Raw genomic sequence first — 12,926 nt, 5'->3', positions numbered from 1 at the left:
CTAACTTTATGTGTCAACTTGGCTAAGCTATGGTGGCCAGTTGTTTGATCAAATACCAGTTTTCATTTTGCTGGGAAGGTGTTTTTTAGATGGTGTTAATATTTAAATCAGTGGACTTTGAGTAAAGTCCTTTGTGGTGGGCTTCATCTAATCAGTTTAAGGCCTTGACAGAAAAGGCCTTCTCCTGTGGAGAAGAAGGAATTCTGCCTCCAGTGCACCTTGGGACTCAAGACTGTAAGAATTCAACTCTTCCCTTGGTCTCTAGCCTGCTCTACAGATTTTTGACTTTCCAGTCCTCACAATTGCATGAGTCAATTCCTTACAATAAGTCTCTTTCTTCCTCTTTCCCTTCCCCACCTCTCTCTCTCTCTCTTCCTCTCTCTCTTTCTCTCTTTCTCTGTCTCCAAATACACATATCCTATTGGTCCTATTTCTCTGGAGAACCCTGCCTAATACACCAACCCAGGAGAAAGGCAAAGGGAATTCTTAGGATGACAGTAAAGGGCCACCCTAGGGGGATGGCTGTGCAGATGGCCTGGAGAGCAGCCATTCCAGAGAGAAGGAGAAAGAAGGTTCTTAAAAGGATACTGCCAAGAGGGAAAAGAGAACTTATTAATAATAGCTACCTCGATGTGATTGACATTGGAGAGCTAAGTCTCACTTCTAAAATAGAAAGTCAATAGATAATGTCTGAGATTGATGAATCAAAATATATCAGTGTATGCGTATCATTGAGAGACATGGCAATGTAGAAATGACAAGATTTAGTTAAAATAGTTGAAAAGGTCTAGCTAGGAACAGGGAGAATGGTGAGATAGAAAATGAGAACATTTTGTTATGTGCCTTAAAGACAATTTGACTTTTAAACTATGCACATTTATTATTTGGAGTAAAAATTTACAGCATTTTATTTCTTTTTTTTTTTTTTGAGACGGAGTCTCACCCTGTCACGCAGGCTGGATTGCAGTGGTGCAATCTCGGTTCACTGCAACCTCCGCTCCCTGGGTTGAAGCAATTCTCCTGCCTCAGTCTCCTGAGTAGCTGGGATTACAGGCACCCACCACCATACTCGGCTGTTTTTTTGTGTGTGTATTTTTTGGTAGATATGGAGTTTCACCATGTTAGCCAGGCTGGTCTCTAACTCCTGGCCTCAAGTGATCCTCCTGCCTTGGCCTCCCAAAGTGCTGGGATTACAGGCATGAGTCGCTGTACTTGGCCAAAAACTTACAGTATTTTAAAAAATGAGATGCTTTAGATTTTTCTAATGGTTCTGCTAAGGAATCCAGCTAAGGTTGCTTCATCCTAATGCGCTATTAGCACAATGAAATGTTAGGCCATTAAAAGTGACAATCCCATGAACTAGATATCAACACATGAAGACGTTTATAAAATAATGTTAACAAAATTGAAAAAGTTGAAAAAAAACTGCACAGAGTAATTGATAAACATTAAAAGCAACACTAAAAATCATATATATACATAAATCATGAATACATACACAGTAAAAATTATATATACATATAATACATTGCCTCAATGTTTATAAATTGCTCTGTGTGTTCTTTGTTTTATAAACACTACACCACACACACACATACACCACTTAACAGTTATAATTAAAATGTAAAATAATACCCAACATTATGAGAATGATTTAATAAGTTTTGGATCAGTAACAAAGTCTATGTAGCCATCACAAATAAAGCACATGAAGCCTGTAAAACATGAGAAAGTGATATCATCGTGCATTCTCACAAAAAATAAATGTACAATATATGGAGCTTATGTTGGCAACTATGAAAAATGTTCATATGGATAAGAGCTCAAAAGTAAATGTTACAAATCACACAGTGTCAAAAACAAACAGTAAATTGAAGGGGAGGCAGTAGATACAGTGAGTATAAAAAGTTAACCGTGAAGCTATAAAATGGGCAATAGTTGGGATAGAGTTGGCGGTAAGGAAAGAAATACAAGGTTGAAGGAGCTTTTGTGTTTGCTTGTTTGTGTGATTTTTTTTAAGTTGGGAGTTAAGTAGATATCCTTGTCTGAAAAGGAAGCTAAGGAAATGTAGAGGCTGGCAATGAGAGAGACAGAAAGAAAAAGAGAGAAAGAGAGCTAGAAAGAGTTGGATTCAGGGGTTAGCAATGACCAAAGAAATGAATTATTGTATGACAAGAACTCTGTTAAAGGCTTACATGAATGCCATAGTACCATTAAGACTCACAACTGGGATTCTGATATTATGCTCCTCATTCTGTGAATGAAAATCTGACAGTTGTCAAATATCTTTGTTAAAAATCCATGTGGCTATAAGGGATACAGCTGGGATGTTCCTTCGTCCATGTCACCTGTTGAGACAAAGGAAAGCTTGCCGATAAGTCTGTAAGTGGGAAGGTGAGGAGTTGAACAAGTTTTGAAAGTAGGTTTGAACCTGATAATCCCTTTTTTTTTGGTAATTGTTTCCATGACTGGAATTTCTAGGAACTAGATTTTCTGAATCCCATTCATAACACAGTGCTTGGCTTTGTTATTTCTTTATTCTACTGCAGGATGTTGATTTTTGTGTCACCAACTTGCAATTTGTCTAGTTCCTTTGAATCCTTAAAATGACTGTTTAATCCTCATGTTTCAGTAAGTGGATGATGGGGATTCTTCCTTTGACTTACAAAAGGAATGAAGGTCCTTGAATTCAAACAAGCGGTTGTTGCTTTATTTACTGTAAAATTATTTTTGCAGAGCAGATGTATAAAGCAAGTAAACAGGAAGAAATCACTTGAATAAAAGTGTTGTAATTGCGTTTGGTTTCCAAGAACATTGTTGGGCTCCCGTGGACATCCCCTATGCTCTGATGGGTGGGAGTCTCATGGGGAGCTGAGCCCCACGAGATCTGCCAGGGACTTTTCAGTGGCTCTCAGGCACTCTGTAGAGCTTCATGTGCCTGCCCATAGGCTTGTCTTCCCCAGAGCTTGTGAAATAGAAGTCAGTGCAGAATTCTGGTGAATCACATTCTCAGATGCCTCTTGAATATGGCATCAAGTGCATTTAGGCTCAAATGCAAAGATCGTCTACTAGTCAAGTCTAAGAGTCAATTCAATTCACCTTAAGTCTGAGTCATTCTGAGTCCCCATGAATGAGGAGTGTTAGGGAAACGTACATGCATCAGAACTGAACAGCCACCCCCTTTCAGCCCCTGGAAAGGCTTGAACTTGCATGTGTCCACTCTCAGTGAGTTGCTGCAAAACTAATTCTGTTTACCTCCCACACCATGGATACCTTCCCCACTTTGAAGTGAAAGGGGTTGGAGAGGGAGCTGAGCTAATGCTAAAAGCAGCCCTGGAAAGGGGAGACAGGACCAACACCAAGAGGGAACTCTGGTGAGTCTGGGGATAAGAAGATTCTCTAGCTACCAGGGTTCTGCATGGCTTTGGTGACCAGTGGAAATATTAGCATTGGCCAGCCTTCTGCCTCCCTACTGCTGCAAAATAAACCATCCTAAAACATGATTTCTTAAAACAATGATTTATTACTTCCCATGGTTCTGAGGGCTGACTGGGGCTCAGCTGGGAAGCTCTCATTTGGGGTCTCCCATATGACTGCAGCAAGATATCAGCTGGACTCTGGTCATCTGAAGGATCAACTGGGCTGGAAGTTCAGTTGTATGAACTGAACTTCCCACTGGTATAGCTTACAGCCAATGCTGGCTGTTGGCTGGAAGCTCAGCTGGGGTTGTAAATTTTGACACGTACATGTGGCCTCCCCATGTGGCTTGGGCTTCTTCCAGTTTGGCCTTTGGGCTTCAGAGGGAGTGGTCCTAAAGTGGGCATTCCAATGACTCAGGCAGAGGTGACAAGTCTTCTTATGTGTTAACCTTAGGAGTCTCAGACTGTCACTTCTGCTTTTCTATGTTGGCCAAGGGAAGTCACAAAGTTTAGCTTGGATTTGAAGGAAGAGAATTATACTCTACTTTTTGATTCATGCAAAAGCATGCCAATAAAGTAAGAGAAGAAATTGATGGAAGCCATATTTGACTGCCTCCCACAGCCTGAAAAGACTTCAGCCAGGGCACTATAGCAATGGGTCTGGAGTGTGTGTAATGAAATGACACAAATGGTTATTAAATGCTTAATATGTATCACACATCATTGCATTTTATCTTTTCAACAACTCTATGCAGTAGTAGAGCAGATTGAATTTTCAGCTCTAATTCTTCACCACCCCCTTTTGCCATCTAACTGTTGAGTGCCTTTCACATGAGAAGTACACAAAGGGGTTATTTCCCTGCACCTTGACTTTTGGCTTGATCATAAAACTTATTTTGGCCCATGGGATAAAAGTAAATGTGATGCAAACAGGGATTTATGTGGTAGACCATGCTCCACGAGAAGGGCTTCTCCCTGGAGGTGCTGCCCCTTCCACCTGGAGCCCAGAATGAGGGACATGGGGCACACTGGAGCCAGATGGACTTAGAGCTTGAAGCAGAGATGCTCAGCCAAGTCCAGCCTCAGTCAGCTAGTTTCCAGCTAGCTGACCATAGATGGGTGCAAAATGATTGTTATTGAATACTACTAAGATTTTGTAGTTGGTTGTAATAGTTGACAACAGTAGGCATTATTAACTCCATTTCCCCCCGAGGCCCTGAGCAGTTAATTAACTTAGCTAGGAACCAGTTTTTGAATCCAGCTCTGGCTAATCCACCACCCCACACTGTCTGCCACACGGGTATCATAGGCAGGTGTGGCCAAACACCTAGGAAGTCTTACAGATTGCTGACAATTTTGATCTTGGGGGGGCGTGTGGGTTGGGAAGGAGGTTGCTGCACTGTGTTTCACTGTTTCTTGAATAATTTCCACTCGAGATGAAAAGCTGAGTAGGGAGGACCCATCTCCATTGCTCAAGCATGAAAGAGAGCATTGTTGATTTGACCGCCTTGTGTGATTAGCTAAAGAACTCAAAAGGCCTGGGAGGGCGTCGGTCTCACTGAGATTAGCTCTCGTGTGTGTGTGTGTGTGTGTGTGTGGTGTGTGTGTGTGTGTGTGTATGTGCGCTCAGGCACGCATGTGTGTGCTCCAAAGCTCTGGCGCTTAATACTCTTGACAATGAGAACAAAGGATTTAGCATTCATCTAAGACTTAGCTTTTGTTATCGATGCAAATTAAAGCTCTTTTTTTCATAAGCTGTGTTTGCTTTCCCACTGAATGATATGTGAATAAATGTCTAAGAGGAAAATACTGGAGTCAGAGAGAGAGAGAGCCAAACCTGAGGCCTGGTCCTGGTTTGGCCTGGGTGGTTCTGAGAGAGTCCCTTTGACTTGCTAAGGCTCAGTCTCTGTATGGCATCATGGCATCTGCCCTCGCCACTTCTTGCCGTGAGAGGCAGATGACACCCCCACGGTGGAGAAACGCACACCTTCATCCAACAGGTGGTAGATGAGCAAATCTACATATTTCTGGAAAATAAATTATTAATTCATATCTAAGACCTAGATAGATGAGATTTAATTTTTTTTGCCTTTTTAATAAAAAATGCATGTGGGGCCTGCCTCTGTTAGAATCTGGCTGCAGTCTGCCCAGGTCACTGTTAAACATGGCCATTGTTCACTGCAGCCAAGCCAGACCAAAGACGGAGACATCAGCAGCTCAACAACTGCCCCTTCCGTTCCTCAGCTTCAGGGTCACCACAGCCCTATCACACGTACCAGTCCCACTGGCCACCGGCCAGATCCTCAAAGCCTCTTGACAAGGCCATGAGTGGGGTCTGCCATTGACTCATCTCCCTTTCTGGCCTCTGGCCAAGGCAGCATTTTAAGCCTACATATTAACTCCCCTCTCTTCCATATTCCCTTTGAACTGAACAAATAATACAAAAATAGAGTAAAAATTTGTCCTAGCAGTAGAATAGATGAAGGATGCTATTGAGAAGCCAAAATCTGAAAAGTTTTTGTTACGTATAATAAAATGAAGGACAGGTCTGAGGGAAGTACCAACGAGCTCATGATTAAAAAACAAACAAACAAACGAAAACAGTACTTGAACAGTACATTCATGGGACTTACAGCTAAGCCCCAAGGGGGCTGGATGTGAAAGCAGGGCAAGGAGGATCTAGATGCAGTCAAACCTCTAATTTGCAAATGATTCATGGTCCAGGCCAGCAGGAGAGCAGGTGACTGAAGCAACAGCCCCAGCTTCCATTTCACTCCGGTAACTTGCAAGACATTTCAGCAACAAGGTCATGATGAGAATTGCCATTGTACACAAGAAAGGGGCCATTGCCCAAGCCTAACTTCAGCAGCACCACCAACAACCTGGCTAAGAAAACATTTGGCTCAGTGGGAATGTTTCCAACACTGAGGGTGCCTCTGGCCAGACCTCTACCCTGACACAAATACTGCTGTGTTCAGAAAAGGAGAAGACAGAATTGAAGGCAGTTGTCCCTGGGCAAGGTCTGACTCTGCCCACGACATCAGGATTTTCAAGAGTAATAGGCATGCAGGGTGTGATGGGCTTTGACGCTTGTTCCAAGCAAGAGAAGCGTGCTGATGTAGGGAAGACAGCAGGGGTGTCAGCTGCTTTAATGGTCCCCTAACTAGCGAATCCTATTAGAAGACCAAGTTAACTGTAGGCAGTACCAAAGTTGTGCCCAGCTGGGACATGCCTGCTATGCTAAGGGTCTCTGTTTTGGGGCTTTCTGCATATCACTCACACATAATACGTATCAAGCAAAGTAAAAAATTCAGAAGATTTCGGGGGGATTTTAGTTGTCGAAATGAATGAAGGCAGGGGACACATTACATACCCAGGTTGTTTGAAGGGATGTTGTGCTAACTTGGTTCGATTGTGTCTACAGCTGCATGCCATGAGAATTTGTCCTGTGTTCCATCTGATTGTTTGTAATTTTCAGAGATGAGATATGAACTTGCTTCAAACATAAAGAAATTGACTTTGTAACTTTTTAGTAGGCACCAAAATTTTCAGGAATGCATGTACATTTAGGGAAGGCTATATTCCTTTGTTTAGAACACTATCAGGAATTGTTTGCCGTTTCAGAAAAATCATGTCATCAGTGCAACACAGCTTGTGACACTTAAGCTGTTGCCAGCAGATACGTATATGAGTCTGCAGTTCATGGTGATTCCACTTCCTGGTGCAAACATCTAAGTATTGAAGTTTTTCATATTTTATTTTCATGATTTGAACTGTCAGAAACTGATAGAAACATCTTCCCATTTTGTAGGTTTGCTAGTTTCTTTTAGCATTTACAATCTTTTTTTGGTGTTATGCATCTTCAATCTATGTAATTTTGTTTCTAAACTTCATGACTTCAATGTGGATTGAATGTTTTGTTATCATAAAGGACCTTCTATTATTTTATTCACTAATCTTGCCACAAATTGTTCTTTTTGACAATATTACCATCCCTGATTTTGTTATTTATTTAAAGTGTATCTATACATTCCTTCCAATTTCTTTTTTTCACATATCAATGCTTCTTTAGTTTTGTCTTTTCTAATATCTAGACTTTTAAACAAAATCTCAATCTTTATCTTTGAATAGAGTAGTTCAATCTAGTCACTTTAAAAACTTATAATTTTGAAACACCAGATGCCACCAGAAGCTGAAGAAGCAAGGAGGAACTCTCCTCATAGCCTTGCTGACACCTCAACTTCAAATTTCTGGCTTCCAGAACTAGGAGAAAATAAATTTCTGTTGTCTTAAGCCACTGAGTTTGTAGTAATTTGGCACGGCAGCCCTGAGAAACAAATACAACAACCTTGACGCCTTTGAAGACTTCCATCAGATCTTTTGTAAAATGTCCCTTGGTTTGGATGTGTCTGAAGTTTTCTCATGATTATTCCGGGGTTATGGATTTGGGAGAAGAATATGAGCAAGGTGAAGAGCACATCATATGAGAGGACACAAGATATCAACCTGTTGAATGTTGATGATATTCACCTTGATCACTTGGTGAAGGTGGTGTCAGCCAAATTTCTCCATTGTAAAGTCACTGTTTTTCCCTTTCTATGTTCTGGATGCTAGAAGCGTGTCACTGAGTCCAACCTATGCTCAAAGGGAGAGAATTAAACTCCACCTTCTGTAATTTTACATTCTACTTTGAATCTTGGAGCTGGCACATCTTCTTTTTAAATATCCCTGGAATGTTTTCAAAAATTGATCTAGACTTGAGAAAAGCTCTATAAATTCCAGTTGGAGATTCACATGCCACATTCATTAACTATAATGAAATAAAACTATAAATTAACAATAAAAGAACAAATGACATAACAACTCAAAATATGGTCCTACAGTATTTTTTTTGTCATTGAAGTAATAAAACATGTAGTTATTGGCTTTTAAAATAAATAATAATGATATCAAGAATATATGTCAAAAATTAAGGAACTAAGTCAGTTATACACAGAAGAAATTAATGATGGTAAATGGTTTTATTGTTTAATATAGAAGGAATGATAAATTAAGCCTGAGAGTAAGAATTTAAAAATTAGTAAATAATATTAAAGAAAACATACACTGATTAATTATAAAACAGAAAAATGAGAGAATTGATAAGCAAACCCCAGATCAACTTATTTGGTTTGGAGCAGAGCCTAGTGTTAAGATGACACACATTCGGTTGCAGAAGTCATCTGGTTGAACTACTGCAGCTCGGGCAGGAATCTGCACCAGGAGACAAATCTTGGCAATTCAATGTTCAACCTTAACCTCATGTCTGACAATCATAAGTTTCAGGAGGGGCAGCTTTGTTCTGATTCAATTGTGGGCCACAAGAGCAAGCATCCAGGCCTCTCTTTCAAGTTTCCAGGTTTCAGTATCAGAACCAAACCTTCTGTTTAGGGAACAGCAGCAACTGCAATTCAGCTTATTCTGGCAGCCATTGAGGAGTCTTCCAGGCTCAGTGAGACATGTATGGTTCTGGCTTCATGTAGAGCTAAGAGTGACCAGGAAGGCCCTTCAGACACAAATATACTCCCATGATGGTACAGACATGATAGGCAAAGCCCTAGGGAGACAGAAAGTCTAGAATCTGGCAAATCTTGGCAAATGAGTTTTGAGTATATTACCAGGGAGCTATTATTTGCACCCCAACTGTAAGGCAGGATACTCCAGTTATCTAGAAATAATTTATTAGGAGCTGAAGTCCATTTTCTGATTAAGTTAAATGTTTTATCTTGCATTATGAAACTGACCTTTTAATAATGCTCAAATTATAGAAAGAACATTAAAAAATCTGAGCAAAATTCTATCCTCCTAGTTCATTTAAAATAATCCATTCAAATATAAACATTTAAAAGTTTATCTTATTAATTTTTCTTTTTTTCCAAGTTAAAGTAATCTAACAAATATTAGATAAATTAGATAACATAGGTCTTTCAATGTTTCTATGACAAACTGATTGTTGGAATTCTGTATAGTGATGAGAAAAATAGAAATATAAGTTGAGGATATCTACTATCACTTTTGTATTTTCTTTGTACTTAATGGTTTAACCAATTCAATTAGGCCAAAAACAAGTGAGAAAGAGAAAAAAATGAAAGAAAGAAAATGAGAGAAATGGAGGGAGAGACAGAAAGGAAGAAAGAAATAATATACAGTACATATTATAAAAAGGAAATACATGATCAAATTCACAGACATTGTTATCTCCACAAGAGTACCTTTACTTTGGAAACCAGTTGCATGTCCAAGAGTCACCAGACCACCCTCTCCTCTGACCAGCCGGCTACAAATTCAGCCTAGTTTGAATATGTGGGTAGATATTATTTAAATGTAAGGTCGGGCACATTTTCTCTTATGCCTTATTTTTTTTTTTTGAGATGGAATATTGCTCTGTCTCCCAAGCTGGAGTGCAGTGGTATGATCTCTACTCACTGCAACCTCTGCCTTCCAGGTTCAAATGATTCTCCTGCTTCAGCCTCCTAAGTAGCTGGGATTACAGGTGCCCACCATCACACCCAGTTAATTTTTGTATTTTTAGTAAAGACAGGGTTTCTCCATGTTGGTCAGCCTGGTATGGAACTCCCAACCTCAAGTGGTCCAACTGCTCCGGCCTCCCAAAGTGCTGGGATTACAGGCGGGAGCCACTGTGGCCAGCCTCTTATGCCTTAATTTGATTGTACTGATATTCTTGATTGATTATTTCTTAAATTTCAAATATTTGGGAAATTAAAACTCAATGAATATATGTATCTATCAATATAAAAGTTCCTTAGAAAAATTGACTTATAGGTTAAAATGTACTAGTGAATGTTCTGGAAGGATCCAATTGCTGGAGGTTTGTTTTAAATGATATAGTTATGTCAGATAAACTCTTAGATAAGCCCTTGCCTTGCCCATTATTACAGTATCTACAATTGCACAAAGACCAGAAAGATACTGTAATAATGGGCAAGGGCTTATCTAAAATATTTTTTGTTAATGTTGCTCTCTGAGAGGTCTCTAATAGGATATTATCTGCTCCTCTCTGGTGTCTCTTGGGGTCATGAAGTCAGGAAAACTTCAGATGACCCTGCAAGTCAGCCAGCTCTGTGTATGCTCTGCACCTCCCAATTCCAATAGGCCAAGTGCAGAAGGTGAACCGTGGCCTGGTGTCAGTTACTCAGGTCATCCCCAAGGCCAAAGAAAACTGCACATGGAACGCTGTGCACAGCAGGCTTCTCAGTGGTGATTTAGAATCTTGCAGAGAGCAGGGCTTGGCCCTGTCACAGCCCAGGAACAGTGAGCTCTCTCTGCAGTCCTCTTGCATCCTGGTGCTGAATGAACTCATTTTCACTTACACCACTCTTCTGGGAATACGGGTCAAAGGCTGAATGTTTGGAACCAGCAAACATTGAGTTGAGCCAGCGATGAGAGGCCTCTGCCTCATGTTGGAATGAAAGAGCAGTTTCTTTCCATCTGCACAGGTCTACTCTCTTATTGTCTTCATAACATGATCTTGTGCTTTCAATTTTTTTAAATTGTGAGTAAGTACAAAGACTACTTTGAAATACATGTAAGGTGTGAAGAATAGTGTTACAATACACACCCACGAACACCCCTCCCCTCCGTCTAGTTTGAGAGAGAGAGAGAGACCATTACTATCACCTTGGAAGTCTCCCATGTACTCATTATGAACACTTCTCCCCATCTCAGGGGTTAATATCTATACCCAGCTTCGTGTTATTATTCCCTTGTTTTTCATCATAGTCTTACCACAAATGCATGCATTTCTAAAATATACATGTTGTCTGTTTTGCATGTTTTTGTACTTTATATAAATGCTATATGTTTTCTTGTGCAATTTGCTTTTTGGGCCCTAAATTATTTTCCAGAGAGTCATTCACGTTGTTGTGTGTGGCTGTGATTAATCTAGTTTTCTTTTTTTTTTTTGATGTTTAGTATTCCTACTAAATAAATATAATATGTTTGTCTGTTTTACTGTTGGCAAATATTTGGTTATTTCCAGTTTTTTGCTGTTTCAAACTCTGTTGCTATGAACATTTTTGTACATGTTTCTGGATGCCCATGTGCAAGAGTTTCTCTAGGATATATACCTAAGACTGCAATTATCAGATCGGGATATTCACAGCTTCAACTTTATTAGACAATGCTGAGTTGTTTTACAAAGCAGTTGTATAGATTCACAGTTGTTCTGGTCATTTTCTGGTTACTGAACTTTCTCTTCGACACCCAATATTAGGCTTTTTCATTTTCCACTTGGATGGGTATACAATGATCTTCCCACTATGGTTTAAATTTGCATTTTTCCTATTACTAATGAAGTTAAGCTCTCTTCATATCCAGATTCACCATTCAGGGTTCCTCTAATGTTAGAAACCTGTTAATGTCCATTTTTCTATTCATCTTTTTCTCATTGATGTGTTAGAATTCTTAACATCACTTTTGTACAAATCTCTTACCCAGTTTATGTGTTGCAAATATCTCTACTAGTTTGTGGCTTGTCTTTCCACATGATTTTTGTTGTCTTTGGGTAAACAGACATTCTTATTTCTAATGTAGAGAAATTTATTAATATTTTATTTTATGTCTAAGATTTTGTATGTGAAGTTTAGCAAATCCTTTCTTCTCTCAATAGTCATGTAGTTATTATTTTATATTATCTTCTACTTTTTTGCCTTTTATATTTAGAGATTTAACATACTTGGGATTAATTTTTTAATAAGGTGTGAGGTAGAGGTCTATTTCATTTTTCAGTTTGTTTTTATTCCATTTGGCTACCTAATTGTTTTAATACCATTGATTAAAAAGCCCATGTTTCACCCTCTGAACCTAGAGTGCAACCTATGTCCTATTCCAGCCATCTATAGATGTGTAAATTCATTCCTAGGCTTTCCGTTTTGTTCCATTAATGAATTTGAATATCCTAATACTCATATCACATCATCTTAATTACCATGTCTCTATCATAATTATGATAGGTCAAGTTCACTCACTTCATGGTTCTACAGCAGTAACTTGACTGTTTTTGACCCTTTGAAGAAGAGTCTGAAATTTTATACTACTTGAAAGCTATCATTTCATGGATGATGACAGAAGACATGAGACTTCTGGATCAGAGACAAAGGACTTTATTACTCGTGTCACAGCAAGCAGTATGAGCATGAGCATGTTTGTGTCAGTGCTCCTTGCCTATGAGTCTCATAGAAGTGACAATTGTGGGGAAAAGAAAGAGAGATCAGCCTGTTACTGTGTCTATATAGAAGGAAACAGACATAAGAGACTCCATTTTGTTCTGTATTTGAGATGCTGTTAATCTGTGACCCTACCCCCAACCTTGTCCTTGCAAGAGACATGTGCTGTGGTGACTTAAGTTTTAAAGGGTTTTGGGCTGTGAAGGACGTGCTTTTTTAAACAAGTACCTGAAGGCAGCTTGCTGGTTAAAAAGTCATCACCATTCTCTTAATCTCAACTACC

This window comes from Trachypithecus francoisi, unplaced genomic scaffold (genome assembly GCF_009764315.1).
Source record: "Trachypithecus francoisi isolate TF-2019V2 unplaced genomic scaffold, Tfra_2.0 Lachesis_group17, whole genome shotgun sequence".
NCBI classification, from domain to species: domain Eukaryota; kingdom Metazoa; phylum Chordata; class Mammalia; order Primates; family Cercopithecidae; genus Trachypithecus; species Trachypithecus francoisi.
The sequence above is the reverse complement of the archived record's forward strand: the minus strand, read 5'-3'. Positions refer to the sequence as shown.